The sequence below is a fragment of the Ictalurus punctatus genome, unplaced genomic scaffold (assembly GCF_001660625.3).
Source record: "Ictalurus punctatus breed USDA103 unplaced genomic scaffold, Coco_2.0 Super-Scaffold_100056, whole genome shotgun sequence".
NCBI classification, from domain to species: Eukaryota; Metazoa; Chordata; class Actinopteri; order Siluriformes; family Ictaluridae; genus Ictalurus; species Ictalurus punctatus.
Genome location: NW_026521088.1, coordinates 1,507,972 through 1,535,316, shown reverse-complemented (window position 1 = coordinate 1,535,316; position 27,345 = coordinate 1,507,972). Strand labels below are relative to the sequence as shown.

The 27,345-nt window shown below is 46.0% G+C and overlaps 1 long non-coding RNA gene and 10 other non-coding genes across 14 annotated transcripts in view; 10 read left to right on the top strand and 1 right to left on the bottom strand.

Moving 5' to 3' along the window:
• LOC128630411 (uncharacterized) overlaps window positions 1-27,345 on the bottom strand; it is a 100,720-nt gene that overhangs the window by 55,965 nt on the left and 17,410 nt on the right. The window lies entirely within an intron of this gene.
• Window positions 4,984-5,056, top strand: trnak-uuu (transfer RNA lysine (anticodon UUU)). Its single transcript has one exon. It is a non-coding gene; the product is annotated as a tRNA-Lys (tRNA).
• trnak-uuu (transfer RNA lysine (anticodon UUU)) lies at window positions 6,507-6,579 on the top strand. Its single transcript has one exon. It is a non-coding gene; the product is annotated as a tRNA-Lys (tRNA).
• On the top strand, window positions 8,019-8,091 carry trnak-uuu (transfer RNA lysine (anticodon UUU)). Its single transcript has one exon. It is a non-coding gene; the product is annotated as a tRNA-Lys (tRNA).
• On the top strand, window positions 9,542-9,614 carry trnak-uuu (transfer RNA lysine (anticodon UUU)). Its single transcript has one exon. It is a non-coding gene; the product is annotated as a tRNA-Lys (tRNA).
• trnak-uuu (transfer RNA lysine (anticodon UUU)) lies at window positions 13,276-13,348 on the top strand. Its single transcript has one exon. It is a non-coding gene; the product is annotated as a tRNA-Lys (tRNA).
• Window positions 18,542-18,614, top strand: trnak-uuu (transfer RNA lysine (anticodon UUU)). Its single transcript has one exon. It is a non-coding gene; the product is annotated as a tRNA-Lys (tRNA).
• Window positions 20,069-20,141, top strand: trnak-uuu (transfer RNA lysine (anticodon UUU)). Its single transcript has one exon. It is a non-coding gene; the product is annotated as a tRNA-Lys (tRNA).
• Window positions 23,104-23,176, top strand: trnak-uuu (transfer RNA lysine (anticodon UUU)). Its single transcript has one exon. It is a non-coding gene; the product is annotated as a tRNA-Lys (tRNA).
• trnak-uuu (transfer RNA lysine (anticodon UUU)) lies at window positions 24,616-24,688 on the top strand. Its single transcript has one exon. It is a non-coding gene; the product is annotated as a tRNA-Lys (tRNA).
• On the top strand, window positions 26,143-26,215 carry trnak-uuu (transfer RNA lysine (anticodon UUU)). Its single transcript has one exon. It is a non-coding gene; the product is annotated as a tRNA-Lys (tRNA).

Here is a 27,345-nt window from a genome sequence, read left to right as displayed (position 1 = left end):
AGCGTCAGACTTTTAATCTGAGGGTCCAGGGTTCAAGTGCCTGTTTGGGTGTTGTAGTACCCTCCAGATCCTCTGAGAGGTCCAGTGAAACCATCTAAGGTGCCTCTTTCCAGCATGTTTTGTTCAGCAAGCAAAATGGGCAAACTAAGGGTAAACATTCAGCAGGTTGTCAAGTTACTAATGGTTACTAGGTGAGAGTGTTGGTACCTAAGCTTTGTTACCTTTTAGCATGAAGTTGACAAAGACATGGGTGGTCATCATAGAGATTGGAGTCCATATAACAGCATCCTTATTAGACTGCGCAGAAAATCATGGGTCTGTGTGAAAAAGAGCACATTGAATGACCCCAACGTGATTTGAACACGCAACCTTCTGATCTGGAGCCAGACGCAGTACCGTTGCGCCACGAGGTCCCAGCTCGAAGCCTATAGCGCATCGTGGTGCAAGGCATACTTGTTCATCGGCGTGGCGATCAAGACGCATTGGAACTCGGAGACAGGTGGTGGGCTGTGACTGTTGCGACTAGTGTCTGACATCTGGGCAAGAGCTCTTTCAGAGGACAAGGCACGAGCCCTTTAAAGGCATAACCTGCCTGGTTTCCCTTCCCTGGACATTAAGGGAGATTTTCAAGATCAAATGGTAGATCTCACCCCAGTGCGTGAGAGTGAAGCGCGGACAACTTATACCTGAAGCGCAACTCAGGGACTCAACTGCCTATGCGAAAGAACCATGGTTCAGCCTTCTTGTGGGTAACTTCACACATTTACCATTTGTACGAGGCCTTTGTGTCATTATACGTGTCAGACGATGGGCAATCAGTGGCAAAGGTGGCGTAAACCTGCTTTTTGCGAGGCATACAGAGCCAAGATTACACGTCAGTTTGTGGTGTGGAATTAACGTGTTTGTTAGAAATTTTGGTCTCCTTGTGCAGAAAAGCCAAGTTTAATTAAAAATGCTGATGCTATTCTACTTGTTCTCATACCATGACACGAAGGCATTCCTTGAACCAAGACAAGCCTTCAGAGTGCGCCTTACGAATAAGAGTTATGCTGGTAACGATTTCCAAGCGACATGCTGGTCAAAAGTGTGCTAGTTGTAAACAAAAATACGAACAAGGTCGTTAAACAGAAAGCACTGGGGTTAAGTTGATCTCAACTTAGAAACTGGCCAACATAACAGATAGGACCAAAGTTCAACATTCTCTTGGTTAACGTCACCATTTTACAGGTTTCACAAGAACCTTGTCTCTTTGTATGTCTCAGACTGCAGGCAGTCAGTGGGTAAAGAAGTATGAAGGACAGTATGAAGAACCATGGTTCAGCCTTCTTGTGGGTAACTTCACACATTTACCATTTGTACGAGGCCTTTGTGTCATTATACGTGTCAGACGATGGGCAATCAGTGGCAAAGGTGGCGTAAACCTGCTTTTTGCGAGGCATACAGAGCCAAGATTACACGTCAGTTTGTGGTGTGGAATTAACGTGTTTGTTAGAAATTTTGGTCTCCTTGTGCAGAAAAGCCAAGTTTAATTAAAAATGCTGATGCTATTCTACTTGTTCTCATACCATGACACGAAGGCATTCCTTGAACCAAGACAAGCCTCCAGAGTGAGCCTTACGAATAAGAGTTATGCTGGTAACGATTTCCAAGCGACATGCTGGTCAAAAGTGTGCTAGTTGTAAACAAAAATACGAACAAGGTCGTTCAACAGAAAGCACTGGGGTTAAGTTGATCTCAACTTAGAAACTGGCCAACATAACAGATAGGACCAAAGTTCAACATTCTCTTGGTTAACGTCACCATTTTACAGGTTTCACAAGAACCTTGTCTCTTTGTATGTCTCAGACTGCAGGCAGTCAGTGGGTAAAGAAGTATGAAGGACAGAGCCGTGGTTGAACCCTGTTGGTTTGTATCCTTGAATAGTGGTGCTGAGCTGTGTTAATAGTTTGTAGAAAGCCATGAGAACCAGATGGGATGGGCCCTTTCCAAGCCAAGGGCTGAGCACCATTTATGTCTGTGAGAACCGTTGAACTAGAGCATCCACAGGCCTGACCTACAAGCTCAGTAGGTCAGGGCAATCAGTGGCAAAGGTGGCGTAAACCTGCTTTTTGCGAGGCATACAGAGCCAAGATTACACGTCAGTTTGTGGTGTGGAATTAACGTGTTTGTTAGAAATTTTGGTCTCCTTGTGCAGAAAAGCCAAGTTTAATTAAAAATGCTGATGCTATTCTACTTGTTCTCATACCATGACACGAAGGCATTCCTTGAACCAAGACAAGCCTCCAGAGTGAGCCTTACGAATAAGAGTTATGCTGGTAACGATTTCCAAGCGACATGCTGGTCAAAAGTGTGCTAGTTGTAAACAAAAATACGAACAAGGTCGTTAAACAGAAAGCACTGGGGTTAAGTTGATCTCAACTTAGAAACTGGCCAACATAATAGATAGGACCAAAGTTCAACATTCTCTTGGTTAACGTCACCATTTTACAGGTTTCACAAGAACCTTGTCTCTTTGTATGTCTCAGACTGCAGGCAGTCAGTGGGTAAAGAAGTATGAAGGACAGACCCGTGGTTGAACCCTGTTGGTTTGTATCCTTGAATAGTGGTGCTGAGCTGTGTTAATAGTTTGTAGAAAGCCATGAGAACCAGATGGGATGGGCCCTTTCCAAGCCAAGGGCTGAGCACCATTTATGTCTGTGAGAACCGTTGAACTAGAGCGTCCACAGGCCTGACCTACAAGCTTGAGGGTAAAGTGCGCTCTCTCTCTTCTCGAACCCAGATAGCTCAGTCGGTAGAGCATCAGACTTTTAATCTGAGGGTCCAGGGTTCAAGTGCCTGTTTGGGTGTTGTAGTACCCTCCAGATCCTCTGAGAGGTCCAGTGAAACCATCTAAGGTGCCTCTTTCCAGCATGTTTTGTTCAGCAAGCAAAATGGGCAAACTAAGGGTAAACATTCAGCAGGTTGTCAAGTTACTAATGGTTACTAGGTGAGAGTGTTGGTACCTAAGCTTTGTTACCTTTTAGCATGAAGTTGACAAAGACATGGGTGGTCATCATAGAGATTGGAGTCCATATAACAGCATCCTTATTAGACTGCGCAGAAAATCATGGGTCTGTGTGAAAAAGAGCACATTGAATGACCCCAACGTGATTTGAACACGCAACCTTCTGATCTGGAGCCAGACGCAGTACCGTTGCGCCACGAGGTCCCAGCTCGAAGCCTATAGCGCATCGTGGTGCAAGGCATACTTGTTCATCGGCGTGGCGATCAAGACGCATTGGAACTCGGAGACAGGTGGTGGGCTGTGACTGTTGCGACTAGTGTCTGACATCTGGGCAAGAGCTCTTTCAGAGGACAAGGCACGAGCCCTTTAAAGGCATAACCTGCCTGGTTTCCCTTCCCTGGACATTAAGGGAGATTTTCAAGATCAAATGGTAGATCTCACCCCAGTGCGTGAGAGTGAAGCGCGGACAACTTATACCTGAAGCGCAACTCAGGGACTCAACTGCCTATGCGAAAGAACCATGGTTCAGCCTTCTTGTGGGTAACTTCACACATTTACCATTTGTACGAGGCCTTTGTGTCATTATACGTGTCAGACGATGGGCAATCAGTGGCAAAGGTGGCGTAAACCTGCTTTTTGCGAGGCATACAGAGCCAAGATTACACGTCAGTTTGTGGTGTGGAATTAACGTGTTTGTTAGAAATTTTGGTCTCCTTGTGCAGAAAAGCCAAGTTTAATTAAAAATGCTGATGCTATTCTACTTGTTCTCATACCATGACACGAAGGCATTCCTTGAACCAAGACAAGCCTCCAGAGTGAGCCTTACGAATAAGAGTTATGCTGGTAACGATTTCCAAGCGACATGCTGGTCAAAAGTGTGCTAGTTGTAAACAAAAATACGAACAAGGTCGTTAAACAGAAAGCACTGGGGTTAAGTTGATCTCAACTTAGAAACTGGCCAACATAATAGATAGGACCAAAGTTCAACATTCTCTTGGTTAACGTCACCATTTTACAGGTTTCACAAGAACCTTGTCTCTTTGTATGTCTCAGACTGCAGGCAGTCAGTGGGTAAAGAAGTATGAAGGACAGAGCCGTGGTTGAACCCTGTTGGTTTGTATCCTTGAATAGTGGTGCTGAGCTGTGTTAATAGTTTGTAGAAAGCCATGAGAACCAGATGGGATGGGCCCTTTCCAAGCCAAGGGCTGAGCACCATTTATGTCTGTGAGAACCGTTGAACTAGAGCATCCACAGGCCTGACCTACAAGCTCAGTAGGTCAGGGCAATCAGTGGCAAAGGTGGCGTAAACCTGCTTTTTGCGAGGCATACAGAGCCAAGATTACATGTCAGTTTGTGGTGTGGAATTAACGTGTTTGTTAGAAATTTTGGTCTCCTTGTGCAGAAAAGCTAAGTTTAATTAAAAATGCTGATGCTATTCTACTTGTTCTCATACCATGACACGAAGGCATTCCTTGAACCAAGACAAGCCTCCAGAGTGAGCCTTACGAATAAGAGTTATGCTGGTAACGATTTCCAAGCGACATGCTGGTCAAAAGTGTGCTAGTTGTAAACAAAAATACGAACAAGGTCGTTAAACAGAAAGCACTGGGGTTAAGTTGATCTCAACTTAGAAACTGGCCAACATAATAGATAGGACCAAAGTTCAACATTCTCTTGGTTAACGTCACCATTTTACAGGTTTCACAAGAACCTTGTCTCTTTGTATGTCTCAGACTGCAGGCAGTCAGTGGGTAAAGAAGTATGAAGGACAGAGCCGTGGTTGAACCCTGTTGGTTTGTATCCTTGAATAGTGGTGCTGAGCTGTGTTAATAGTTTGTAGAAAGCCATGAGAACCAGATGGGATGGGCCCTTTCCAAGCCAAGGGCTGAGCACCATTTATGTCTGTGAGAACCGTTGAACTAGAGCGTCCACAGGCCTGACCTACAAGCTCCAGGGTAAAGTGCGCTCTCGCTCCTCGAGCCCAGATAGCTCAGTCGGTAGAGCGTCAGACTTTTAATCTGAGGGTCCAGGGTTCAAGTCCCTGTTTGGGTGTTGTAGTACCCTCCAGATCCTCTGAGAGGTCCAGTGAAACCATCTAAGGTGCCTCTTTCCAGCATGTTTTGTTCAGCAAGCAAAATGGGCAAACTAAGGGTAAACATTCAGCAGATTGTCAAGTTACTAATGGTTACCAGGTGAGAGTGTTGCTACCTAAGCTTTGTTACCTTTTAGCATGAAGTTGACAAAGACATGGGTGGTCATCATAGAGATTGGAGTCCATATAACAGCATCCTTATTAGACTGCGCAGAAAATCATGGGTCTGTGTGAAAAAGAGCACATTGAATGACCCCGACATGATTTGAACCTTCTGATCTGGAGTCAGACGCACTTCCGTTGCGCCACGAGGTCCCAGCTCGAAGCCTATAGCGCATCGTGGTGCAAGGCATACTTGTTCATCGGCGTGGCGATCAAGACGCATTGGAACTCGGAGACAGGTGGTGGGCTGTGACTGTTGCGACTAGTGTCTGACATCTGGGCAAGAGCTCTTTCAGAGGACAAGGCACGAGCCCTTTAAAGGGATAACCTGCCTGGTTTCCCTTCCCTGGACATTAAGGGAGATTTTCAAGATCAAATGGTAGATCTCACCCCAGTGCGTGAGAGTGAAGCGCGGACAACTTATACCTGAAGCGCAACTCAGGGACTCAACTGCCTATGCGATAGAACCATGGTTCAGCCTTCTTGTGGGTAACTTCACACATTTACCATTTGTACGAGGCCTTTGTGTCATTATACGTGTCAGACAATGGGCAATCAGTGGAAAAGGTGGCGTAAACCTGCTTTTTGCGAGGCATACAGAGCCAAGATTACACGTCAGTTTGTGGTGTGGAATTAACGTGTTTGTTAGAAATTTTGGTCTCCTTGTGCAGAAAAGCCAAGTTTAATTAAAAATGCTGATGCTATTCTACTTGTTCTCATACCATGACACGAAGGCATTCCTTGAACCAAGACAAGCCTCCAGAGTGAGCCTTACGAATAAGAGTTATGCTGGTAACGATTTCCAAGCGACATGCTGGTCAAAAGTGTGCTAGTTGTAAACAAAAATACGAACAAGGTCGTTCAACAGAAAGCACTGGGGTTAAGTTGATCTCAACTTAGAAACTGGCCAACATAACAGATAGGACCAAAGTTCAACATTCTCTTGGTTAACGTCACCATTTTACAGGTTTCACAAGAACCTTGTCTCTTTGTATGTCTCAGACTGCAGGCAGTCAGTGGGTAAAGAAGTATGAAGGACAGAGCCGTGGTTGAACCCTGTTGGATTGTATCCTTGAATAGTGGTGCTGAGCTGTGTTAATAGTTTGTAGAAAGCCATGAGAACCAGATGGGATGGGCCCTTTCCAAGCCAAGGGCTGAGCACCATTTATGTCTGTGAGAACCGTTGAACTAGAGCGTCCACAGGCCTGACCTACAAGCTCCAGGGTAAAGTGCGCTCTCACTCCTCGAGCCCAGATAGCTCAGTCGGTAGAGCGTCAGACTTTTAATCTGAGGGTCCAGGGTTCAAGTCCCTGTTTGGGTGTTGTAGTACCCTCCAGATCCTCTGAGAGGTCCAGTGAAACCATCTAAGGTGCCTCTTTCCAGCATGTTTTGTTCAGCAAGCAAAATGGGCAAACTAAGGGTAAACATTCAGCAGATTGTCAAGTTACTAATGGTTACCAGGTGAGAGTGTTGCTACCTAAGCTTTGTTACCTTTTAGCATGAAGTTGACAAAGACATGGGTGGTCATCATAGAGATTGGAGTCCATATAACAGCATCCTTATTAGACTGCGCAGAAAATCATGGGTCTGTGTGAAAAAGAGCACATTGAATGACCCCGACATGATTTGAACCTTCTGATCTGGAGTCAGACGCACTTCCGTTGCGCCACGAGGTCCCAGCTCGAAGCCTATAGCGCATCATGGTGCAAGGCATACTTGTTCATCGGCGTGGCGATCAAGACGCATTGGAACTCGGAGACAGGTGGTGGGCTGTGACTGTTGCGACTAGTGTCTGACATCTGGGCAAGAGCTCTTTCAGAGGACAAGGCACGAGCCCTTTAAAGGGATAACCTGCCTGGTTTCCCTTCCCTGGACATTAAGGGAGATTTTCAAGATCAAATGGTAGATCTCACCCCAGTGCGTGAGAGTGAAGCGCGGACAACTTATACCTGAAGCGCAACTCAGGGACTCAACTGCCTATGCGAAAGAACCATGGTTCAGCCTTCTTGTGGGTAACTTCACACATTTACCATTTGTACGAGGCAATACGTGTCAGACGATGGGCAATCAGTGGCAAAGGTGGCGTAAACCTGCTTTTTGCGAGGCATACAGAGCCAAGATTACACGTCAGTTTGTGGTGTGGAATTAACGTGTTTGTTAGAAATTTTGGTCTCCTTGTGCAGAAAAGCCAAGTTTAATTAAAAATGCTGATGCTATTCTACTTGTTCTCATACCATGACACGAAGGCATTCCTTGAACCAAGACAAGCCTCCAGAGTGAGCCTTACGAATAAGAGTTATGCTGGTAACGATTTCCAAGCGACATGCTGGTCAAAAGTGTGCTAGTTGTAAACAAAAATACGAACAAGGTCGTTAAACAGAAAGCACTGGGGTTAAGTTGATCTCAACTTAGAAACTGGCCAACATAATAGATAGGACCAAAGTTCAACATTCTCTTGGTTAACGTCACCATTTTACAGGTTTCACAAGAACCTTGTCTCTTTGTATGTCTCAGACTGCAGGCAGTCAGTGGGTAAAGAAGTATGAAGGACAGAGCTGTGGTTGAACCCTGTTGGTTTGTATCCTTGAATAGTGGTGCTGAGCTGTGTTAATAGTTTGTAGAAAGCCATGAGAACCAGATGGGATGGGCCCTTTCCAAGCCAAGGGCTGAGCACCATTTATGTCTGTGAGAACCGTTGAACTAGAGCGTCCACAGGCCTGACCTACAAGCTCCAGGGTAAAGTGCGCTCTCGCTCCTCGAGCCCAGATAGCTCAGTCGGTAGAGCGTCAGACTTTTAATCTGAGGGTCCAGGGTTCAAGTCCCTGTTTGGGTGTTGTAGTACCCTCCAGATCCTCTGAGAGGTCCAGTGAAACCATCTAAGGTGCCTCTTTCCAGCATGTTTTGTTCAGCAAGCAAAATGGGCAAACTAAGGGTAAACATTCAGCAGATTGTCAAGTTACTAATGGTTACCAGGTGAGAGTGTTGCTACCTAAGCTTTGTTACCTTTTAGCATGAAGTTGACAAAGACATGGGTGGTCATCATAGAGATTGGAGTCCATATAACAGCATCCTTATTAGACTGCGCAGAAAATCATGGGTCTGTGTGAAAAAGAGCACATTGAATGACCCCGACATGATTTGAACCTTCTGATCTGGAGTCAGACGCACTTCCGTTGCGCCACGAGGTCCCAGCTCGAAGCCTATAGCGCATCGTGGTGCAAGGCATACTTGTTCATCGGCGTGGCGATCAAGACGCATTGGAACTCGGAGACAGGTGGTGGGCTGTGACTGTTGCGACTAGTGTCTGACATCTGGGCAAGAGCTCTTTCAGAGGACAAGGCACGAGCCCTTTAAAGGGATAACCTGCCTGGTTTCCCTTCCCTGGACATTAAGGGAGATTTTCAAGATCAAATGGTAGATCTCACCCCAGTGCGTGAGAGTGAAGCGCGGACAACTTATACCTGAAGCGCAACTCAGGGACTCAACTGCCTATGCGATAGAACCATGGTTCAGCCTTCTTGTGGGTAACTTCACACATTTACCATTTGTACGAGGCCTTTGTGTCATTATACGTGTCAGACAATGGGCAATCAGTGGCAAAGGTGGCGTAAACCTGCTTTTTGCGAGGCATACAGAGCCAAGATTACACGTCAGTTTGTGGTGTGGAATTAACGTGTTTGTTAGAAATTTTGGTCTCCTTGTGCAGAAAAGCCAAGTTTAATTAAAAATGCTGATGCTATTCTACTTGTTCTCATACCATGACACGAAGGCATTCCTTGAACCAAGACAAGCCTCCAGAGTGAGCCTTACGAATAAGAGTTATGCTGGTAACGATTTCCAAGCGACATGCTGGTCAAAAGTGTGCTAGTTGTAAACAAAAATACGAACAAGGTCGTTCAACAGAAAGCACTGGGGTTAAGTTGATCTCAACTTAGAAACTGGCCAACATAACAGATAGGACCAAAGTTCAACATTCTCTTGGTTAACGTCACCATTTTACAGGTTTCACAAGAACCTTGTCTCTTTGTATGTCTCAGACTGCAGGCAGTCAGTGGGTAAAGAAGTATGAAGGACAGAGCCGTGGTTGAACCCTGTTGGATTGTATCCTTGAATAGTGGTGCTGAGCTGTGTTAATAGTTTGTAGAAAGCCATGAGAACCAGATGGGATGGGCCCTTTCCAAGCCAAGGGCTGAGCACCATTTATGTCTGTGAGAACCGTTGAACTAGAGCGTCCACAGGCCTGACCTACAAGCTCCAGGGTAAAGTGCGCTCTCACTCCTCGAGCCCAGATAGCTCAGTCGGTAGAGCGTCAGACTTTTAATCTGAGGGTCCAGGGTTCAAGTCCCTGTTTGGGTGTTGTAGTACCCTCCAGATCCTCTGAGAGGTCCAGTGAAACCATCTAAGGTGCCTCTTTCCAGCATGTTTTGTTCAGCAAGCAAAATGGGCAAACTAAGGGTAAACATTCAGCAGATTGTCAAGTTACTAATGGTTACCAGGTGAGAGTGTTGCTACCTAAGCTTTGTTACCTTTTAGCATGAAGTTGACAAAGACATGGGTGGTCATCATAGAGATTGGAGTCCATATAACAGCATCCTTATTAGACTGCGCAGAAAATCATGGGTCTGTGTGAAAAAGAGCACATTGAATGACCCCGACATGATTTGAACCTTCTGATCTGGAGTCAGACGCACTTCCGTTGCGCCACGAGGTCCCAGCTCGAAGCCTATAGCGCATCATGGTGCAAGGCATACTTGTTCATCGGCGTGGCGATCAAGACGCATTGGAACTCGGAGACAGGTGGTGGGCTGTGACTGTTGCGACTAGTGTCTGACATCTGGGCAAGAGCTCTTTCAGAGGACAAGGCACGAGCCCTTTAAAGGGATAACCTGCCTGGTTTCCCTTCCCTGGACATTAAGGGAGATTTTCAAGATCAAATGGTAGATCTCACCCCAGTGCGTGAGAGTGAAGCGCGGACAACTTATACCTGAAGCGCAACTCAGGGACTCAACTGCCTATGCGAAAGAACCATGGTTCAGCCTTCTTGTGGGTAACTTCACACATTTACCATTTGTACGAGGCAATACGTGTCAGACGATGGGCAATCAGTGGCAAAGGTGGCGTAAACCTGCTTTTTGCGAGGCATACAGAGCCAAGATTACACGTCAGTTTGTGGTGTGGAATTAACGTGTTTGTTAGAAATTTTGGTCTCCTTGTGCAGAAAAGCCAAGTTTAATTAAAAATGCTGATGCTATTCTACTTGTTCTCATACCATGACACGAAGGCATTCCTTGAACCAAGACAAGCCTCCAGAGTGAGCCTTACGAATAAGAGTTATGCTGGTAACGATTTCCAAGCGACATGCTGGTCAAAAGTGTGCTAGTTGTAAACAAAAATACGAACAAGGTCGTTAAACAGAAAGCACTGGGGTTAAGTTGATCTCAACTTAGAAACTGGCCAACATAATAGATAGGACCAAAGTTCAACATTCTCTTGGTTAACGTCACCATTTTACAGGTTTCACAAGAACCTTGTCTCTTTGTATGTCTCAGACTGCAGGCAGTCAGTGGGTAAAGAAGTATGAAGGACAGAGCCGTGGTTGAACCCTGTTGGTTTGTATCCTTGAATAGTGGTGCTGAGCTGTGTTAATAGTTTGTAGAAAGCCATGAGAACCAGATGGGATGGGCCCTTTCCAAGCCAAGGGCTGAGCACCATTTATGTCTGTGAGAACCGTTGAACTAGAGCGTCCACAGGCCTGACCTACAAGCTCCAGGGTAAAGTGCGCTCTCTCTCTTCTCGAGCCCAGATAGCTCAGTCGGTACAGCGTCAGACTTTTAATCTGAGGGTCCAGGGTTCAAGTCCCTGTTTGGGTGTTGTAGTACCCTCCATATCTTCTGAGAGGTCCAGTGAAACCATCTAAGGTGCCTCTTTCCAGCATGTTTTGTTCAGCAAGCAAAATGGGCAAACTAAGGGTAAACATTCAGCAGATTGTCAAGTTACTAATGGTTACCTAGGTGAGAGTGTTGCTACCTAAGCTTTGTTACCTTTTAGCATGAAGTTGACAAAGACATGGGTGGTCATCATAGAGATTGGAGTCCATATAACAGCATCCTTATTAGACTGCACAGAAATAAATCATGGGTCTGTGTGAAAAAGAGCACATTGAATGACCCCGACATGATTTGAACACGCAACCTTCTGATCTGGAGTCCAGACGCACTTACCGTTGCGCCACGAGGTCCCAGCTCGAAGCCTATAGCGCATCAGTGGTGCAAGGCATACTTGTTCATCAGCGTGGCGATCAAGACGCATTGGAACTCGGAGACAGGTGGTGGGCTGTGACTGTTGCGACTAGTGTCTGATATCTGGGCAAGAGCTCTTTCAGAGGACAAGGCACGAGCCCTTTAAAGGCATAACCTGCCTGGTTTCCCTTCCCTGGACATTAAGGGAGATTTTCAAGATCAAATGGTAGATCTCACCCCAGTGCGTGAGAGTGAAGCGCGGACAACTTATACCTGAAGCGCAACTCAGGGACTCAACTGCCTATGCGAAAGAACCATGGTTCAGCCTTCTTGTGGGTAACTTCACACATTTACCATTTGTACGAGGCCTTTGTGTCATTATACGTGTCAGACGATGGGCAATCAGTGGCAAAGGTGGCGTAAACCTGCTTTTTGCGAGGCATACAGAGCCAAGATTACACGTCAGTTTGTGGTGTGGAATTAACGTGTTTGTTAGAAATTTTGGTCTCCTTGTGCAGAAAAGCCAAGTTTAATTAAAAATGCTGATGCTATTCTACTTGTTCTCATACCATGACACGAAGGCATTCCTTGAACCAAGACAAGCCTCCAGAGTGAGCCTTACGAATAAGAGTTATGCTGGTAACGATTTCCAAGCGACATGCTGGTCAAAAGTGTGCTAGTTGTAAACAAAAATACGAACAAGGTCGTTAAACAGAAAGCACTGGGGTTAAGTTGATCTCAACTTAGAAACTGGCCAACATAATAGATAGGACCAAAGTTCAACATTCTCTTGGTTAACGTCACCATTTTACAGGTTTCACAAGAACCTTGTCTCTTTGTATGTCTCAGACTGCAGGCAGTCAGTGGGTAAAGAAGTATGAAGGACAGAGCCGTGGTTGAACCCTGTTGGTTTGTATCCTTGAATAGTGGTGCTGAGCTGTGTTAATAGTTTGTAGAAAGCCATGAGAACCAGATGGGATGGGCCCTTTCCAAGCCAAGGGCTGAGCACCATTTATGTCTGTGAGAACCGTTGAACTAGAGCATCCACAGGCCTGACCTACAAGCTCAGTAGGTCAGGGCAATCAGTGGCAAAGGTGGCGTAAACCTGCTTTTTGCGAGGCATACAGAGCCAAGATTACACGTCAGTTTGTGGTGTGGAATTAACGTGTTTGTTAGAAATTTTGGTCTCCTTGTGCAGAAAAGCCAAGTTTAATTAAAAATGCTGATGCTATTCTACTTGTTCTCATACCATGACACGAAGGCATTCCTTGAACCAAGACAAGCCTCCAGAGTGAGCCTTACGAATAAGAGTTATGCTGGTAACGATTTCCAAGCGACATGCTGGTCAAAAGTGTGCTAGTTGTAAACAAAAATACGAACAAGGTCGTTAAACAGAAAGCACTGGGGTTAAGTTGATCTCAACTTAGAAACTGGCCAACATAATAGATAGGACCAAAGTTCAACATTCTCTTGGTTAACGTCACCATTTTACAGGTTTCACAAGAACCTTGTCTCTTTGTATGTCTCAGACTGCAGGCAGTCAGTGGGTAAAGAAGTATGAAGGACAGACCCGTGGTTGAACCCTGTTGGTTTGTATCCTTGAATAGTGGTGCTGAGCTGTGTTAATAGTTTGTAGAAAGCCATGAGAACCAGATGGGATGGGCCCTTTCCAAGCCAAGGGCTGAGCACCATTTATGTCTGTGAGAACCGTTGAACTAGAGCGTCCACAGGCGTCCTGACCTACAAGCTCGAGGGTAAAGTGCGCTCTCACTCCTCGAGCCCAGATAGCTCAGTCGGTAGAGCGTCAGACTTTTAATCTGAGGGTCCAGGGTTCAAGTCCCTGTTTGGGTGTTGTAGTACCCTCCAGATCCTCTGAGAGGTCCAGTGAAACCATCTAAGGTGCCTCTTTCCAGCATGTTTTGTTCAGCAAGCAAAATGGGCAAACTAAGGGTAAACATTCAGCAGGTTGTCAAGTTACTAATGGTTACTAGGTGAGAGTGTTGGTACCTAAGCTTTGTTACCTTTTAGCATGAAGTTGACAAAGACATGGGTGGTCATCATAGAGATTGGAGTCCATATAACAGCATCCTTATTAGACTGCACAGAAAATAAATCATGGGCCTGTGTGAAAAAGAGCACATTGAATGACCCCGACATGATTTGAACCTTCTGATCTGGAGTCAGACGCACTTCCGTTGCGCCACGAGGTCCCAGCTCGAAGCCTATAGCGCATTGTGGTGCAAGGCATACTTGTTCATCGGCGTGGCGATCAAGACGCATTGGAACTCGGAGACAGGTGGTGGGCTGTGACTGTTGCGACTAGTGTCTGACATCTGGGCAAGAGCTCTTTCAGAGGACAGGGCACGAGCCCTTTAAAGGGATAACCTGCCTGGTTTCCCTTCCCTGGACATTAAGGGAGATTTTCAAGATCAAATGGTAGATCTCACCCCAGTGCGTGAGAGTGAAGCGTGGACAACTTATACCTGAAGCGCAACTCAGGGACTCAAGTGTCTATGCGATAGAACCATGGTTCAGCCTTCTTCTGGGTAACTTCACACATTTACCATTTGTACGAGGCCTTTGTGTCATTATACGTGTCAGACGATGGGCAATCAGTGGCAAAGGTGGCGTAAACCTGCTTTTTGCGAGGCATACAGAGCCAAGATTACACGTCAGTTTGTGGTGTGGAATTAACGTGTTTGTTAGAAATTTTGGTCTCCTTGTGCAGAAAAGCCAAGTTTAATTAAAAATGCTGATGCTATTCTACTTGTTCTCATACCATGACACGAAGGCATTCCTTGAACCAAGACAAGCCTTCAGAGTGCGCCTTACGAATAAGAGTTATGCTGGTAACGATTTCCAAGCGACATGCTGGTCAAAAGTGTGCTAGTTGTAAACAAAAATACGAACAAGGTCGTTAAACAGAAAGCACTGGGATTAAGTTGATCTCAACTTAGAAACTGGCCAACATAACAGATAGGACCAAAGTTCAACATTCTCTTGGTTAACGTCACCATTTTACAGGTTTCACAAGAACCTTGTCTCTTTGTATGTCTCAGACTGCAGGCAGTCAGTGGGTAAAGAAGTATGAAGGACAGAGCTGTGGTTGAACCCTGTTGGTTTGTATCCTTGAATAGTGGTGCTGAGCTGTGTTAATAGTTTGTAGAAAGCCATGAGAACCAGATGGGATGGGCCCTTTCCAAGCCAAGGGCTGAGCACCATTTATGTCTGTGAGAACCGTTGAACTAGAGCGTCCACAGGCGTCCTGACCTACAAGCTCCAGGGTAAAGTGCGCTCTCGCTCCTTGAGCCCAGATAGCTCAGGCGGTAGAGCGTCAGACTTTTAATCCGAGGGTCCAGGGTTCAAGTCCCTGTTTGGGTGTTGTAGTACCCTCCAGATCCTCTGCGAGGTCCAGTGAAACCATCTAAGGTGCCTCTTTCCAGCATGTTTTGTTCAGCAAGCAAAATGGGCAAACTAAGGGTAAACATTCAGCAGATTGTCAAGTTACTAATGGTTACCAGGTGAGAGTGTTGCTACCTAAGCTTTGTTACCTTTTAGCATGAAGTTGACAAAGACATGGGTGGTCATCATAGAGATTGGAGTCCATATAACAGCATCCTTATTAGACTGCGCAGAAAATCATGGGTCTGTGTGAAAAAGAGCACATTGAATGACCCCGACATGATTTGAACCTTCTGATCTGGAGTCAGACGCACTTCCGTTGCGCCACGAGGTCCCAGCTCGAAGCCTATAGCGCATCGTGGTGCAAGGCATACTTGTTCATCGGCGTGGCGATCAAGACGCATTGGAACTCGGAGACAGGTGGTGGGCTGTGACTGTTGCGACTAGTGTCTGACATCTGGGCAAGAGCTCTTTCAGAGGACAAGGCACGAGCCCTTTAAAGGGATAACCTGCCTGGTTTCCCTTCCCTGGACATTAAGGGAGATTTTCAAGATCAAATGGTAGATCTCACCCCAGTGCGTGAGAGTGAAGCGCGGACAACTTATACCTGAAGCGCAACTCAGGGACTCAACTGCCTATGCGATAGAACCATGGTTCAGCCTTCTTGTGGGTAACTTCACACATTTACCATTTGTACGAGGCCTTTGTGTCATTATACGTGTCAGACAATGGGCAATCAGTGGCAAAGGTGGCGTAAACCTGCTTTTTGCGAGGCATACAGAGCCAAGATTACACGTCAGTTTGTGGTGTGGAATTAACGTGTTTGTTAGAAATTTTGGTCTCCTTGTGCAGAAAAGCCAAGTTTAATTAAAAATGCTGATGCTATTCTACTTGTTCTCATACCATGACACGAAGGCATTCCTTGAACCAAGACAAGCCTTCAGAGTGCGCCTTACGAATAAGAGTTATGCTGGTAACGATTTCCAAGCGACATGCTGGTCAAAAGTGTGCTAGTTGTAAACAAAAATACGAACAAGGTCGTTAAACAGAAAGCACTGGGGTTAAGTTGATCTCAACTTAGAAACTGGCCAACATAACAGATAGGACCAAAGTTCAACATTCTCTTGGTTAACGTCACCATTTTACAGGTTTCACAAGAACCTTGTCTCTTTGTATGTCTCAGACTGCAGGCAGTCAGTGGGTAAAGAAGTATGAAGGACAGAGCCGTGGTTGAACCCTGTTGGTTTGTATCCTTGAATAGTGGTGCTGAGCTGTGTTAATAGTTTGTAGAAAGCCATGAGAACCAGATGGGATGGGCCCTTTCCAAGCCAAGGGCTGAGCACCATTTATGTCTGTGAGAACCGTTGAACTAGCGCGTCCACAGGCCTGACCTACAAGCTCGAGGGTAAAGTGCGCTCTCGCTCCTCGAGCCCAGATAGCTCAGTCGGTAGAGCGTCAGACTTTTAATCTGAGGGTCCAGGGTTCAAGTGCCTGTTTGGGTGTTGTAGTACCCTCCAGATCCTCTGAGAGGTCCAGTGAAACCATCTAAGGTGCCTCTTTCCAGCATGTTTTGTTCAGCAAGCAAAATGGGCAAACTAAGGGTAAACATTCAGCAGGTTGTCAAGTTACTAATGGTTACTAGGTGAGAGTGTTGCTACCTAAGCTTTGTTACCTTTTAGCATGAAGTTGACAAAGACATGGGTGGTCATCATAGAGATTGGAGTCCATATAACAGCATCCTTATTAGACTGCGCAGAAAATCATGGGTCTGTGTGAAAAAGAGCACATTGAATGACCCCAACGTGATTTGAACACGCAACCTTCTGATCTGGAGCCAGACGCAGTACCGTTGCGCCACGAGGTCCCAGCTCGAAGCCTATAGCGCATCGTGGTGCAAGGCATACTTGTTCATCGGCGTGGCGATCAAGACGCATTGGAACTCGGAGACAGGTGGTGGGCTGTGACTGTTGCGACTAGTGTCTGACATCTGGGCAAGAGCTCTTTCAGAGGACAAGGCACGAGCCCTTTAAAGGCATAACCTGCCTGGTTTCCCTTCCCTGGACATTAAGGGAGATTTTCAAGATCAAATGGTAGATCTCACCCCAGTGCGTGAGAGTGAAGCGCGGACAACTTATACCTGAAGCGCAACTCAGGGACTCAACTGCCTATGCGAAAGAACCATGGTTCAGCCTTCTTGTGGGTAACTTCACACATTTACCATTTGTACGAGGCCTTTGTGTCATTATACGTGTCAGACGATGGGCAATCAGTGGCAAAGGTGGCGTAAACCTGCTTTTTGCGAGGCATACAGAGCCAAGATTACACGTCAGTTTGTGGTGTGGAATTAACGTGTTTGTTAGAAATTTTGGTCTCCTTGTGCAGAAAAGCCAAGTTTAATTAAAAATGCTGATGCTATTCTACTTGTTCTCATACCATGACACGAAGGCATTCCTTGAACCAAGACAAGCCTCCAGAGTGAGCCTTACGAATAAGAGTTATGCTGGTAACGATTTCCAAGCGACATGCTGGTCAAAAGTGTGCTAGTTGTAAACAAAAATACGAACAAGGTCGTTAAACAGAAAGCACTGGGGTTAAGTTGATCTCAACTTAGAAACTGGCCAACATAATAGATAGGACCAAAGTTCAACATTCTCTTGGTTAACGTCACCATTTTACAGGTTTCACAAGAACCTTGTCTCTTTGTATGTCTCAGACTGCAGGCAGTCAGTGGGTAAAGAAGTATGAAGGACAGAGCCGTGGTTGAACCCTGTTGGTTTGTATCCTTGAATAGTGGTGCTGAGCTGTGTTAATAGTTTGTAGAAAGCCATGAGAACCAGATGGGATGGGCCCTTTCCAAGCCAAGGGCTGAGCACCATTTATGTCTGTGAGAACCGTTGAACTAGAGCATCCACAGGCCTGACCTACAAGCTCAGTAGGTCAGGGCAATCAGTGGCAAAGGTGGCGTAAACCTGCTTTTTGCGAGGCATACAGAGCCAAGATTACACGTCAGTTTGTGGTGTGGAATTAACGTGTTTGTTAGAAATTTTGGTCTCCTTGTGCAGAAAAGCCAAGTTTAATTAAAAATGCTGATGCTATTCTACTTGTTCTCATACCATGACACGAAGGCATTCCTTGAACCAAGACAAGCCTCCAGAGTGAGCCTTACGAATAAGAGTTATGCTGGTAACGATTTCCAAGCGACATGCTGGTCAAAAGTGTGCTAGTTGTAAACAAAAATACGAACAAGGTCGTTAAACAGAAAGCACTGGGGTTAAGTTGATCTCAACTTAGAAACTGGCCAACATAATAGATAGGACCAAAGTTCAACATTCTCTTGGTTAACGTCACCATTTTACAGGTTTCACAAGAACCTTGTCTCTTTGTATGTCTCAGACTGCAGGCAGTCAGTGGGTAAAGAAGTATGAAGGACAGACCCGTGGTTGAACCCTGTTGGTTTGTATCCTTGAATAGTGGTGCTGAGCTGTGTTAATAGTTTGTAGAAAGCCATGAGAACCAGATGGGATGGGCCCTTTCCAAGCCAAGGGCTGAGCACCATTTATGTCTGTGAGAACCGTTGAACTAGAGCGTCCACAGGCGTCCTGACCTACAAGCTCGAGGGTAAAGTGCGCTCTCACTCCTCGAGCCCAGATAGCTCAGTCGGTAGAGCGTCAGACTTTTAATCTGAGGGTCCAGGGTTCAAGTCCCTGTTTGGGTGTTGTAGTACCCTCCAGATCCTCTGAGAGGTCCAGTGAAACCATCTAAGGTGCCTCTTTCCAGCATGTTTTGTTCAGCAAGCAAAATGGGCAAACTAAGGGTAAACATTCAGCAGGTTGTCAAGTTACTAATGGTTACTAGGTGAGAGTGTTGGTACCTAAGCTTTGTTACCTTTTAGCATGAAGTTGACAAAGACATGGGTGGTCATCATAGAGATTGGAGTCCATATAACAGCATCCTTATTAGACTGCACAGAAAATAAATCATGGGCCTGTGTGAAAAAGAGCACATTGAATGACCCCGACATGATTTGAACCTTCTGATCTGGAGTCAGACGCACTTCCGTTGCGCCACGAGGTCCCAGCTCGAAGCCTATAGCGCATTGTGGTGCAAGGCATACTTGTTCATCGGCGTGGCGATCAAGACGCATTGGAACTCGGAGACAGGTGGTGGGCTGTGACTGTTGCGACTAGTGTCTGACATCTGGGCAAGAGCTCTTTCAGAGGACAGGGCACGAGCCCTTTAAAGGGATAACCTGCCTGGTTTCCCTTCCCTGGACATTAAGGGAGATTTTCAAGATCAAATGGTAGATCTCACCCCAGTGCGTGAGAGTGAAGCGTGGACAACTTATACCTGAAGCGCAACTCAGGGACTCAAGTGTCTATGCGATAGAACCATGGTTCAGCCTTCTTCTGGGTAACTTCACACATTTACCATTTGTACGAGGCCTTTGTGTCATTATACGTGTCAGACGATGGGCAATCAGTGGCAAAGGTGGCGTAAACCTGCTTTTTGCGAGGCATACAGAGCCAAGATTACACGTCAGTTTGTGGTGTGGAATTAACGTGTTTGTTAGAAATTTTGGTCTCCTTGTGCAGAAAAGCCAAGTTTAATTAAAAATGCTGATGCTATTCTACTTGTTCTCATACCATGACACGAAGGCATTCCTTGAACCAAGACAAGCCTTCAGAGTGCGCCTTACGAATAAGAGTTATGCTGGTAACGATTTCCAAGCGACATGCTGGTCAAAAGTGTGCTAGTTGTAAACAAAAATACGAACAAGGTCGTTCAACAGAAAGCACTGGGGTTAAGTTGATCTCAACTTAGAAACTGGCCAACATAACAGATAGGACCAAAGTTCAACATTCTCTTGGTTAACGTCACCATTTTACAGGTTTCACAAGAACCTTGTCTCTTTGTATGTCTCAGACTGCAGGCAGTCAGTGGGTAAAGAAGTATGAAGGACAGAGCCGTGGTTGAACCCTGTTGGATTGTATCCTTGAATAGTCTTGCTGAGCTGTGTTAATAGTTTGTAGAAAGCCATGAGAACCAGATGGGATGGGCCCTTTCCAAGCCAAGGGCTGAGCACCATTTATGTCTGTGAGAACCGTTGAACTAGAGCGTCCACAGGCCTGACCTACAAGCTCCAGGGTAAAGTGCGCTCTCACTCCTCGAGCCCAGATAGCTCAGTCGGTAGAGCGTCAGACTTTTAATCTGAGGGTCCAGGGTTCAAGTCCCTGTTTGGGTGTTGTAGTACCCTCCAGATCCTCTGAGAGGTCCAGTGAAACCATCTAAGGTGCCTCTTTCCAGCATGTTTTGTTCAGCAAGCAAAATGGGCAAACTAAGGGTAAACATTCAGCAGATTGTCAAGTTACTAATGGTTACCAGGTGAGAGTGTTGCTACCTAAGCTTTGTTACCTTTTAGCATGAAGTTGACAAAGACATGGGTGGTCATCATAGAGATTGGAGTCCATATAACAGCATCCTTATTAGACTGCGCAGAAAATCATGGGTCTGTGTGAAAAAGAGCACATTGAATGACCCCGACATGATTTGAACCTTCTGATCTGGAGTCAGACGCACTTCCGTTGCGCCACGAGGTCCCAGCTCGAAGCCTATAGCGCATCATGGTGCAAGGCATACTTGTTCATCGGCGTGGCGATCAAGACGCATTGGAACTCGGAGACAGGTGGTGGGCTGTGACTGTTGCGACTAGTGTCTGACATCTGGGCAAGAGCTCTTTCAGAGGACAAGGCACGAGCCCTTTAAAGGGATAACCTGCCTGGTTTCCCTTCCCTGGACATTAAGGGAGATTTTCAAGATCAAATGGTAGATCTCACCCCAGTGCGTGAGAGTGAAGCGCGGACAACTTATACCTGAAGCGCAACTCAGGGACTCAACTGCCTATGCGAAAGAACCATGGTTCAGCCTTCTTGTGGGTAACTTCACACATTTACCATTTGTACGAGGCAATACGTGTCAGACGATGGGCAATCAGTGGCAAAGGTGGCGTAAACCTGCTTTTTGCGAGGCATACAGAGCCAAGATTACACGTCAGTTTGTGGTGTGGAATTAACGTGTTTGTTAGAAATTTTGGTCTCCTTGTGCAGAAAAGCCAAGTTTAATTAAAAATGCTGATGCTATTCTACTTGTTCTCATACCATGACACGAAGGCATTCCTTGAACCAAGACAAGCCTCCAGAGTGAGCCTTACGAATAAGAGTTATGCTGGTAACGATTTCCAAGCGACATGCTGGTCAAAAGTGTGCTAGTTGTAAACAAAAATACGAACAAGGTCGTTAAACAGAAAGCACTGGGGTTAAGTTGATCTCAACTTAGAAACTGGCCAACATAATAGATAGGACCAAAGTTCAACATTCTCTTGGTTAACGTCACCATTTTACAGGTTTCACAAGAACCTTGTCTCTTTGTATGTCTCAGACTGCAGGCAGTCAGTGGGTAAAGAAGTATGAAGGACAGACCCGTGGTTGAACCCTGTTGGTTTGTATCCTTGAATAGTGGTGCTGAGCTGTGTTAATAGTTTGTAGAAAGCCATGAGAACCAGATGGGATGGGCCCTTTCCAAGCCAAGGGCTGAGCACCATTTATGTCTGTGAGAACCGTTGAACTAGAGCGTCCACAGGCCTGACCTACAAGCTCCAGGGTAAAGTGCGCTCTCGCTCCTCGAGCCCAGATAGCTCAGTCGGTAGAGCGTCAGACTTTTAATCCGAGGGTCCAGGGTTCAAGTCCCTGTTTGGGTGTTGTAGTACCCTCCAGATCCTCTGCGAGGTCCAGTGAAACCATCTAAGGTGCCTCTTTCCAGCATGTTTTGTTCAGCAAGCAAAATGGGCAAACTAAGGGTAAACATTCAGCAGATTGTCAAGTTACTAATGGTTACCAGGTGAGAGTGTTGCTACCTAAGCTTTGTTACCTTTTAGCATGAAGTTGACAAAGACATGGGTGGTCATCATAGAGATTGGAGTCCATATAACAGCATCCTTATTAGACTGCGCAGAAAATCATGGGTCTGTGTGAAAAAGAGCACATTGAATGACCCCGACATGATTTGAACCTTCTGATCTGGAGTCAGACGCACTTCCGTTGCGCCACGAGGTCCCAGCTCGAAGCCTATAGCGCATCGTGGTGCAAGGCATACTTGTTCATCGGCGTGGCGATCAAGACGCATTGGAACTCGGAGACAGGTGGTGGGCTGTGACTGTTGCGACTAGTGTCTGACATCTGGGCAAGAGCTCTTTCAGAGGACAAGGCACGAGCCCTTTAAAGGGATAACCTGCCTGGTTTCCCTTCCCTGGACATTAAGGGAGATTTTCAAGATCAAATGGTAGATCTCACCCCAGTGCGTGAGAGTGAAGCGCGGACAACTTATACCTGAAGCGCAACTCAGGGACTCAACTGCCTATGCGATAGAACCATGGTTCAGCCTTCTTGTGGGTAACTTCACACATTTACCATTTGTACGAGGCCTTTGTGTCATTATACGTGTCAGACAATGGGCAATCAGTGGAAAAGGTGGCGTAAACCTGCTTTTTGCGAGGCATACAGAGCCAAGATTACACGTCAGTTTGTGGTGTGGAATTAACGTGTTTGTTAGAAATTTTGGTCTCCTTGTGCAGAAAAGCCAAGTTTAATTAAAAATGCTGATGCTATTCTACTTGTTCTCATACCATGACACGAAGGCATTCCTTGAACCAAGACAAGCCTCCAGAGTGAGCCTTACGAATAAGAGTTATGCTGGTAACGATTTCCAAGCGACATGCTGGTCAAAAGTGTGCTAGTTGTAAACAAAAATACGAACAAGGTCGTTCAACAGAAAGCACTGGGGTTAAGTTGATCTCAACTTAGAAACTGGCCAACATAACAGATAGGACCAAAGTTCAACATTCTCTTGGTTAACGTCACCATTTTACAGGTTTCACAAGAACCTTGTCTCTTTGTATGTCTCAGACTGCAGGCAGTCAGTGGGTAAAGAAGTATGAAGGACAGAGCCGTGGTTGAACCCTGTTGGATTGTATCCTTGAATAGTGGTGCTGAGCTGTGTTAATAGTTTGTAGAAAGCCATGAGAACCAGATGGGATGGGCCCTTTCCAAGCCAAGGGCTGAGCACCATTTATGTCTGTGAGAACCGTTGAACTAGAGCGTCCACAGGCCTGACCTACAAGCTCCAGGGTAAAGTGCGCTCTCACTCCTCGAGCCCAGATAGCTCAGTCGGTAGAGCGTCAGACTTTTAATCTGAGGGTCCAGGGTTCAAGTCCCTGTTTGGGTGTTGTAGTACCCTCCAGATCCTCTGAGAGGTCCAGTGAAACCATCTAAGGTGCCTCTTTCCAGCATGTTTTGTTCAGCAAGCAAAATGGGCAAACTAAGGGTAAACATTCAGCAGATTGTCAAGTTACTAATGGTTACCAGGTGAGAGTGTTGCTACCTAAGCTTTGTTACCTTTTAGCATGAAGTTGACAAAGACATGGGTGGTCATCATAGAGATTGGAGTCCATATAACAGCATCCTTATTAGACTGCGCAGAAAATCATGGGTCTGTGTGAAAAAGAGCACATTGAATGACCCCGACATGATTTGAACCTTCTGATCTGGAGTCAGACGCACTTCCGTTGCGCCACGAGGTCCCAGCTCGAAGCCTATAGCGCATCATGGTGCAAGGCATACTTGTTCATCGGCGTGGCGATCAAGACGCATTGGAACTCGGAGACAGGTGGTGGGCTGTGACTGTTGCGACTAGTGTCTGACATCTGGGCAAGAGCTCTTTCAGAGGACAAGGCACGAGCCCTTTAAAGGGATAACCTGCCTGGTTTCCCTTCCCTGGACATTAAGGGAGATTTTCAAGATCAAATGGTAGATCTCACCCCAGTGCGTGAGAGTGAAGCGCGGACAACTTATACCTGAAGCGCAACTCAGGGACTCAACTGCCTATGCGAAAGAACCATGGTTCAGCCTTCTTGTGGGTAACTTCACACATTTACCATTTGTACGAGGCAATACGTGTCAGACGATGGGCAATCAGTGGCAAAGGTGGCGTAAACCTGCTTTTTGCGAGGCATACAGAGCCAAGATTACACGTCAGTTTGTGGTGTGGAATTAACGTGTTTGTTAGAAATTTTGGTCTCCTTGTGCAGAAAAGCCAAGTTTAATTAAAAATGCTGATGCTATTCTACTTGTTCTCATACCATGACACGAAGGCATTCCTTGAACCAAGACAAGCCTCCAGAGTGAGCCTTACGAATAAGAGTTATGCTGGTAACGATTTCCAAGCGACATGCTGGTCAAAAGTGTGCTAGTTGTAAACAAAAATACGAACAAGGTCGTTAAACAGAAAGCACTGGGGTTAAGTTGATCTCAACTTAGAAACTGGCCAACATAATAGATAGGACCAAAGTTCAACATTCTCTTGGTTAACGTCACCATTTTACAGGTTTCACAAGAACCTTGTCTCTTTGTATGTCTCAGACTGCAGGCAGTCAGTGGGTAAAGAAGTATGAAGGACAGAGCCGTGGTTGAACCCTGTTGGTTTGTATCCTTGAATAGTGGTGCTGAGCTGTGTTAATAGTTTGTAGAAAGCCATGAGAACCAGATGGGATGGGCCCTTTCCAAGCCAAGGGCTGAGCACCATTTATGTCTGTGAGAACCGTTGAACTAGAGCATCCACAGGCCTGACCTACAAGCTCGAGGGTAAAGTGCGCTCTCACTCCTCGAGCCCAGATAGCTCAGTCGGTAGAGCGTCAGACTTTTAATCTGAGGGTCCAGGGTTCAAGTCCCTGTTTGGGTGTTGTAGTACCCTCCAGATCCTCTGAGAGGTCCAGTGAAACCATCTAAGGTGCCTCTTTCCAGCATGTTTTGTTCAGCAAGCAAAATGGGCAAACTAAGGGTAAACATTCAGCAGGTTGTCAAGTTACTAATGGTTACTAGGTGAGAGTGTTGCTACATCAGCTTTGTTACCTTTTAGCATGAAGTTGACAAAGACATGGGTGGTCATCATAGAGATTGGAGTCCATATAACAGCATCCTTATTAGACTGCACAAAAAATAAATCATGGGTCTGTGTGAAAAAGAGCACATTGAATGACCCCGACATGATTTGAACCTTCTGATCTGGAGTCAGACGCACTTCCGTTGCGCCACGAGGTCCCAGCTCGAAGCCTATAGCGCATCGTGGTGCAAGGCATACTTGTTCATCGGCGTGGCGATCAAGACGCATTGGAACTCGGAGACAGGTGGTGGGCTGTGACTGTTGCGACTAGTGTCTGACATCTGGGCAAGAGCTCTTTCAGAGGACAGGGCACAAGCCCTTTAAAGGGATAACCTGGCTGGTTTCCCTTCCCTGGACATTAAGGGAGATTTTCAAGATCAAATGGTAGATCTCACCCCAGTGCGTGAGAGTGAAGCGTGGACAACTTATACCTGAAGCGCAACTCAGGGACTCAAGTGTCTATGCGATAGAACCATGGTTCAGCCTTCTTCTGGGTAACTTCACACATTTACCATTTGTACGAGGCCTTTGTGTCATTATACGTGTCAGACGATGGGCAATCAGTGGCAAAGGTGGCGTAAACCTGCTTTTTGCGAGGCATACAGAGCCAAGATTACACGTCAGTTTGTGGTGTGGAATTAACGTGTTTGTTAGAAATTTTGGTCTCCTTGTGCAGAAAAGCCAAGTTTAATTAAAAATGCTGATGCTATTCTACTTGTTCTCATACCATGACACGAAGGCATTCCTTGAACCAAGACAAGCCTTCAGAGTGCGCCTTACGAATAAGAGTTATGCTGGTAACGATTTCCAAGCGACATGCTGGTCAAAAGTGTGCTAGTTGTAAACAAAAATACGAAAAAGGTCGTTAAACAGAAAGCACTGGGGTTAAGTTGATCTCAACTTAGAAACTGGCCAACATAACAGATAGGACCAAAGTTCAACATTCTCTTGGTTAACGTCACCATTTTACAGGTTTCACAAGAACCTTGTCTCTTTGTATGTCTCAGACTGCAGGCAGTCAGTGGGTAAAGAAGTATGAAGGACAGAGCTGTGGTTGAACCCTGTTGGTTTGTATCCTTGAATAGTGGTGCTGAGCTGTGTTAATAGTTTGTAGAAAGCCATGAGAACCAGATGGGATGGGCCCTTTCCAAGCCAAGGGCTGAGCACCATTTATGTCTGTGAGAACCGTTGAACTAGAGCGTCCACAGGCCTGACCTACAAGCTCCAGGGTAAAGTGCGCTCTCGCTTCTCGAGCCCAGATAGCTCAGTCGGTAGAGCATCAGACTTTTAATCTGAGGGTCCAGGGTTCAAGTCCCTGTTTGGGTGTTGTAGTACCCTCCAGATCCTCTGAGAGGTCCAGTGAAACCATCTAAGGTGCCTCTTTCCAGCATGTTTTGTTCAGCAAGCAAAATGGGCAAACTAAGGGTAAACATTCAGCAGATTGTCAAGTTACTAATGGTTACCAGGTGAGAGTGTTGCTACCTAAGCTTTGTTACCTTTTAGCATGAAGTTGACAAAGACATGGGTGGTCATCATAGAGATTGGAGTCCATATAACAGCATCCTTATTAGACTGCGCAGAAAATCATGGGTCTGTGTGAAAAAGAGCACATTGAATGACCCCGACATGATTTGAACCTTCTGATCTGGAGTCAGACGCACTTCCGTTGCGCCACGAGGTCCCAGCTCGAAGCCTATAGCGCATCGTGGTGCAAGGCATACTTGTTCATCGGCGTGGCGATCAAGACGCATTGGAACTCGGAGACAGGTGGTGGGCTGTGACTGTTGCGACTAGTGTCTGACATCTGGGCAAGAGCTCTTTCAGAGGACAGGGCACAAGCCCTTTAAAGGGATAACCTGCCAGGTTTCCCTTCCCTGAACATTAAGGGAGATTTTCAAGATCAAATGGTAGATCTCACCCCAGTGCGTGAGAGTGAAGCGCGGACAACTTATACCTGAAGCGCAACTCAGGGACTCAACTGCCTATGCGATAGAACCATGGTTCAGCCTTCTTCTGGGTAACTTCACACATTTACCATTTGTACGAGGCCTTTGTGTCATTATACGTGTCAGACGATGGGCAATCAGTGGCAAAGGTGGCGTAAACCTGCTTTTTGCGAGGCATACAGAGCCAAGATTACACGTCAGTTTGTGGTGTGGAATTAACGTGTTTGTTAGAAATTTTGGTCTCCTTGTGCAGAAAAGCCAAGTTTAATTAAAAATGCTGATGCTATTCTACTTGTTCTCATACCATGACACGAAGGCATTCCTTGAACCAAGACAAGCCTCCAGAGTGAGCCTTACGAATAAGAGTTATGCTGGTAACGATTTCCAAGCGACATGCTGGTCAAAAGTGTGCTAGTTGTAAACAAAAATACGAACAAGGTCGTTAAACAGAAAGCACTGGGGTTAAGTTGATCTCAACTTAGAAACTGGCCAACATAATAGATAGGACCA